A 7,318-nucleotide genomic window follows, 5' to 3' on the forward strand; every position below is an offset into this window, starting at 1 on the left:
AAACCTGTAGTGGCGCGTTAGTACTAGTTTACTTATCGGTAGTTTTAGCTAGATTTTTCTTTGACAGTTAGACGCGTTATTTGGGGGAGTCGTTGTTTAATCACACAAATTTAGAAGGTGTTTGTCCTGTTCCTTCTCGGTATTTGTACACCGAAAAGAGAAGCGTTGGTGCGTGTCTCACAGGTATATTCATAAGAGAGCAGCGCTTTGAGTCCTGCTTAGAACGTTGGTGGTGGTATTTAGAAATGAGGTCAAATCTTTTTGTAGTTTTGAGCACGTAAATTACTCGACGTTTCAAAAATGATTTCTGTAGTGCGGGTCTTAGCAAACATGAGTAACGAAATGCTATTGTATGAGTCTACGAAAGTGGAAGCGTTGCGGAGCTTATTCGGAATATTTCTATTATTTTGACAGGAAAGCCTTAACTTCGAAGCCTATGCTTGTCTCGAGAGACATTCGCAGAGATTTGATTCTCTAGGTGATGTCAGCAACCGTGGTCTAGGTGTGGTCCTTGCCGAACTTGACGAACGCGGTCAAGAGCAGCCCATACTGTGCAGCAGTCGAAAACTGATACCGCGAGATGAGACGGTTAGCCAAACGCAGAAAGAGTGTTTATGCTTAGTATAGGCTATTCAGAAGCTAGGACTCTATACTAAAGGCAAGAAATTCAAGATCGAGAGCGACGATTGCCCTCTTGCATGGCTGAAGGAAATGTCAGGAAAAGATTGGAGAGTGGTCAGATGCAGTCTCTTTTTGCAGGAATACAACTTCGGGTTCACGTATAGAAAAGGGACTGAAAATAGGAATGCGGATGTTCTGAGCCGGGGATTTTAGGCAACGAGCTCAGAGTATTTATGACGTGTTTTGGACGTGTCGCTAACGATGCTATTGAAATAGACAACTTACTCGTATTTCTGTCTTGCCGAGAGCTCACCACGGCAGAGAGAGAGAGCGCGCGACAAAGAGAGGGGTAGGCCTCGGTAAAGCGACGTGGCATCCTAGCGTCCGGCAGGCGTGGCGCTCGGGCACGCCGACGAGTGTGTGTGTGCCTATGTTCCCAGGGAGAAGGACACGACGAAGCGAGGGCTCGGCTACTCGAGCTTTAGTGTGACATCAGCCATCACTTCTAGAACAATCCCCGAGGTCGCGATAGAACATGGACCCTTCGGGCGACCTGACGCCTGGTTACCCTCAGGTGGAATTTCTTGGCGGAGGAGGTGTCTGTTACGTCTCAACTTGGCTACGGGTACTAATTAGACGTTTGTCACGAGGCAACCCCACCCATCCATGAGCGCCTATCCAGAAGTCAACACAGCCTGGTGAAAGGTCCACAAAAGGTCCCTCTTCCTTCTCTCACCTGCTGAACTAATGCATTAAAGTCAACGGCCACCGCAGGACGGTACCGACTTCGGATGCCCAGATTGGTCTACGCATCGGAGGTGGGGAGCTATCGGAGGTGGAGTTCGGCGGAATGATGCGATATCATGGGGTGGGATATTGCGACCAATTCGACGATTGTGATTGGCCGCGATACAGTCATCAGATTTTCTAGTCTAGTCGCCTAGGGAAGACAACGGTATTAAAAGGGGATACCTTTCGTGCAGAGAGCCCTCATGTCCTCACGTGTCCTCATGTAAACTCAGAAGTTTAACATGCTGCTGCACGCAGTAGGCCTCCGTAGCTGGAGCCGTGTAACTAATGTAAAATAAACCATTTTTCCTTCATTTCTATACATGACGAACTAGTCGATGGGCTTGGTGGATTCGTGGCCCAAACGCCACGTCGAGCCGAAACGGCGCTTAGCCAGTGAAACAGTTCGCACACGCCACTATGCATCTGGATTCCATAGCAGGATATACATTGCCGGATAAAATCGCCAGTGTATACACGTGTATAAGTGAGTCTGCGCGTGTACGTGCTTACTGACGTGAATATAAGTGGTTCTAGTCGAAAATCGCACAGGACTTACCTGCTCATGCATGGCCACTTGCATTATCTGATGGGCTGTAGTCAACATACGAAAGACGTTTACAAATGCAGCTATGTATTCATTCAAAGGGACACTAAAGGGAAAAATTATTTCTTCTGCATCAGTAAATTACCGTTCTACAACACCAAAAACACCACTCTTACAACGATAAGACGTTTGGTAGGCCAGAAAAAGCGCAAGAACGAAATACGGGTGGCGACGCCTACTGAAGTACCCTCACCTGGGGGCTGTGACGTCTTGGATTTTGATGGCATCTTCTAGGGCCTGCTAATTATATATAGCGGTACAGATTGACTACATTGTGTTCTAAAGGAACCAAATATTAAACATGGCAAGTTTCGGGAACCTTTATTCAGTGAACGCGTCCCAAATGCGAAAACACACTTTGGAATCCCTGACGTCACGCTGACGTACCGGCGCTGGGGTTTCGGTGCGAAATTCAAATACTGATACTTGGACCTTCTTTTTCTCATCTAATAATCAAACTATTTTTATTAAATGACTGCCTGCAGGGTTCTCAAGCAATGCTTCATTAGTCTAAACTGATTTATTGTTTCGCTTTAGTGTCCCTTTAAGTAAAGGTAAGTCATTTATAATAAATGTGCACTCATGCAAAAGTTAAAGCTTGTAATTTTATCAAAAGCATCGGATGGAGGTAAAACCTGTCTACAAAATTGATGAATGCAAAACAGGAGTGGTGAACGAGTAAGCATTGCTGTCGACTAATCGACTATGGTGATTAAAGATTATGTAGTATATATATTCAGAAATTTGGTAATAACATTGAACATTGTGTATTCAGCAGACATTAAGCTGAAAAGTTTTGAAGAACTGCCAAAGGTGGTCGAGTGATATAACCGTTTGCAACGAGAACATGTCAACTCTATCTTTGGCATCGTACTACCCACGTTCCTTACTCAGTTATCGTTGTGAGCGGGACGAAGGGAATGCTCGATTCTGCATAAGCCACGCGTCGCTGTTGCGCCACGCATGGCGCTACCGGAGCTAAATTTAGCTTTTGCCGTGGCGCTAAGAGAGGCTCGCTTGTGCGTCTGCTCATCCGAGCAGGAATAGCCGCGTTTGAGAGAGCTCACTATTGCATATTTGGTAAGATTTATTAAACTCATACTGGCACTCATCAAGAGTTATAAGGCCTGGAAGTGTAGAATTGTTTCAAAAAGTTCGCGCCTGCTCGGCTCTGGCTTCCCTGAGTTCGAAACGTATCGTTCGAAAATGGCGTGGAGTCACTGGCACAGCGAAACAAAGGTATCTCCAGCCCCTTTGATCACGGCGGAAGGCGTCTGTTTCCATGTGGAACGATGACGCCGGAAACGGAGGCAAGCGCAGGAGCCCCAACCTTCTACAAGTGCGGCGGGCTCGGACGGCGCAGGGTAATCTCTGGCGCCACCAGTGGGGATTTCCTTACCATAGTTTCCAAACCCCGTGTGACCCGCCGTGGTTGCTCAGTGGCTATGTTGTTGGGCTGCTGAGCACGAGTTCGCGGGATCGAATCTCGGCCACGGCGGTCGCATTTCGATGGGGGCGAAATGCGAAAACACCCGTGTATTTAGATTTAGGTGCACGTTAAAGTACCCCAGGTGGTCAAAATTTCCGGAGTCCTCCACTTCGGCGTTCCTCATGATCAGGAAGTGGGTTTGGCACGAAAAACCCCATAATTATTAAACCCCGTGTGAAAAACAACGCACGCTTCGGTTTGGGAGCGAGCACGATTGGAAAATTAGACCGCAAAGCCACCAGTAGCTGTACCATAAGTTAGGCTAGTATTCTTTATAATGCGGGGCTAAATCTAAGGTGTGCGTTTGGTTTTGTGATTTATGTGCCCTAGGGCTCACACACCGTCTGACCCGCCGTGGTTGCTCAGTGGCTATGGTGTTGGGCTGCTGAGCACGAGGTCGCGGGATCGAATCCCGGCCACGGCGGCCGCATTTCGATGGGGGCGAAATGCGAAAACACCCGTGTGCTTAGATTTAGGTGCACGTTAAAGAACCCCAGGTGGTCAAAATTTCCGGAGTCCTCCACTACGGCGTGCCTCATAATCAGAAAGTGGTTTTGGCACGTAAAACCCCAAATATTATTATTATTACACACCGTCTGATGCACGTGAAGACGTTTCGCGTACCTCACTGCTGTGTAAACATCACGAATGAAGAACCGGAAGAACAAAACTCGGCCTCTGATATTATTCTCCTAGAAAACAATAGTGCTTCAAGGTGACAGCAAAACCGTAATATGCAGCAGAACAATCTTTGTCTCAGTGTTCTGACGACTTCGCCGGCCATCATTTGTCTAGTGGCACGAGTGTACAGCTGCGGCCATATGTGCATGTATTGTGCGTGTCATGCATGACTGTCGTCATTTCACCCTCGGTTGTGCGACACGTCATGTGCCATTGGAAATGTACCTTTTTCCACTGGCGTCAGTAGATTGCAGCTGGGCGTTCAGCAGTAGCAGCGTGTCTTGCGAGCAATTTGTTCCCGATACTTCAGCGTGCCCATGTGCCGCCTCCCGCAGCTCAAAATTTGAGTGCCTTGATTTTAAATCAAAAAACGGCCGAACGATGTAAAAGCCAGTAGGTACGTCGCTTGTGCGGCGACGCACGGGTGCAGAAGTGCTGCATACATGCTCACTTTTCTAGGTCATCTACCAAGCGTATCTGACTTATTGAACTAAATTAATGTTTACAAGTAAATTGCGTCCGAAAATACGTCAAGTACGACTTACAAACAAGCTGCAGATATGATAGCTTCGGATTGTTATTTGAATATACGAGAAAATATAAATCTCTTACGCGGAAACTGATAGACCGAGCCCTTTTTATGTTGCCCTCTGAACTCTGAGTCTCACAGTTTGCCTGGGCCCGCAGTGGCACTTTGAGCAAAGCAGAGAAGACATCACGGTAGCGAAGCTTCCTTAGTAGCGCTCATGTTCTCTAAGGGGCAGAGGACTATTATTATTATTATTATTATTATTATTATTATTATTATTATTATTATTATTATTATTAGGAGGAGGAGGAGGAGGAGGAGGAGGAAGAGGAGGGCGACGACGACGACGGCAACGAGAAGGATTATTTATTTTTATTTATTTAGAAATACTGGAATCGCGTTGCGGGATTTTTGCAGGTTTGGGATACACCATTATGACATGTTAGCAGGGTGAACAAAAGAAAAATTACATGTGCTAGTAAAAAGAGGATACAGATATCATGAAATAAAAGATAGGCTTCGAGTACAACTGAATCAATCCGTCTACTGCAAGTGCAAATGTAACAGAGCGCAAAATAAGGAAATTACACAATATGGGACATAAACAAATTCAGCGATGGCTGCAACGCAACATCGTTGGACAGCTGATTCAATTCAGTTACGACCCTGGGAAAAAATGAGTATTTAAAACACTTTTTTAGGCTTGTGAAGGGGGTAATTATTAGTGCATGCCGTTGCCTTGTAGCATAACCTGTTGAAATGGAAATTACCTCGGAAATATCTACGCTGTAGTATCCCTTGATCAGCTGAAACAAACATTTTATTCTGAGAAAACGATTCCTTTGGGTCGGAGTTGGCAGATTGGCTCTGTTTAGCAAGGCTGTCATAGACGTGCGCCCAAAGCTGTTATATACATAACCAACCGGCCGCTTTTGAATACGTTCTACTTTATGAATGTCTTTTTTAGTGAAAGGATACCAAATTATAGATGCGTAATCTAAAAGCGGCAGCACAATTGCGTTAAATGCAAGAAAGAGAACTTTAGGTGCTGTCATTCTCAAAGCCCGCCTGAGAAAGAAAAGCTTTTCGTTGGCGGAATTGCACACAGTGTTGATGTGTTTGTTCCATCTAAGATCTTTAGAAATCCAAATACCAAGGTATTTGATGTGTTCAACCTCAGATAGCAAGACATTACACGCCGAGTACTGGAAGCGCAGATTACTACGCTTGCGCGAAATTTTCATAAATACAGTTTTGCCAAAATTGATAGCCATTTGCCAGTCACTACACCATTTAAGAACATCTTCAAAGGCGTCATTTAGTCGTAGTTGGTCACTGACGCTATCGATTTCTGAATACATTACAGAATCACCCGCATGTAGTATAATTTTCACGGGCATGTCATTAACGATATCATTAATAAAAACTAGAAGCAAAAGTGGTCTTATCACCGAACCCTGTGGAATGCCAGAGTCAACGGTAAAAACCATGCCTCCGAGAGGCATGGTTTTTAAATGAAACATATTGATTTCGGTTTGAAAGATATGCAGGAAGCCAAGCAGCAATTTTGGCATTACCTAGAGTACCATGAAGTTTGTGGAGTAGCCTTCTGTAGGAAACCTTGTCAACGGCTTTCGCAAAGTCCATGAAGATTGCATCAACCTGCTTACCTGAATTTATTGCCTTAGCGAAATCGTGTACAGTAGTTACCAATTGTGTGCATGTAGAGAAACCCTTTCTGAAGCCATGCTGATGGCATGATAGTATTTTATTCTTTGAAGGGAACTGAGTAATATAGTTATGTATTATATGCTCCAGAAGTTTGCATGATGTTGAAATAAAAAAAAATAGGACGACGGTTGAAGACGTGCTGCTTATTACCGTTTTTGAAGATAGGTTTCACTGCTGCCGTTCTCCAGTCGATTGGAATCTCGCCTTCCTTTAGTGATTTTGAAAACAGCGCACTCAAATATTTAGAGATGCATGGCGCACAACGCTTTAAGAATTCATTTCGCAAACCATGAGGACCGGGTGATTTCTTAATATCAAGGTTAAGGAGCATGCTAAGTGTTCCATTCTCATTAATAGTAACGTCAGACGTAGGGAGGTATGCAGCATGAAAGTGGGGTAATGAACCATTGTCTTGTGTAAACACAGATCTAAATAGTAAGGTAAATGCATCTGCAATTACTGCACTATTATCACTCAAAACACTATTTACGACGAAAGCATCATTTATTTCCTTACTGGGAGAAATTAGCCTCCAGAATTTTCAGGAAATGCTGAAATAAATTTAGGAAGTTTCTCCCCAAAGTAGCGTTGCTTATCTGAAAAAACTTTCATTTTTAGCTTGGAGAAGGGTTCGGAAATTTTAGTAAGCAAGGCGTCCAAGTCTCTCCGGTACCTCTTCTTTTCTTCAGGCGCTTCAATTGTCTTCTTAATTGTGATGTGTCCCGAAAAATCCAAGGAGATTTGCCTTTCCATTTCGTTAATATGCAAGGAACAAAGCGCTTGATGCAATTATTTACAAGATCTTCGAATTGATTCCACAGTGTACGAATGTCTACGCTGCGGCGCTGGAATGAGTCAAAACTAAATGAAA

The sequence above is a fragment of the Dermacentor variabilis genome, unplaced genomic scaffold, assembly GCF_050947875.1.
Source record: "Dermacentor variabilis isolate Ectoservices unplaced genomic scaffold, ASM5094787v1 scaffold_13, whole genome shotgun sequence".
Taxonomy (NCBI): domain Eukaryota; kingdom Metazoa; phylum Arthropoda; class Arachnida; order Ixodida; family Ixodidae; genus Dermacentor; species Dermacentor variabilis.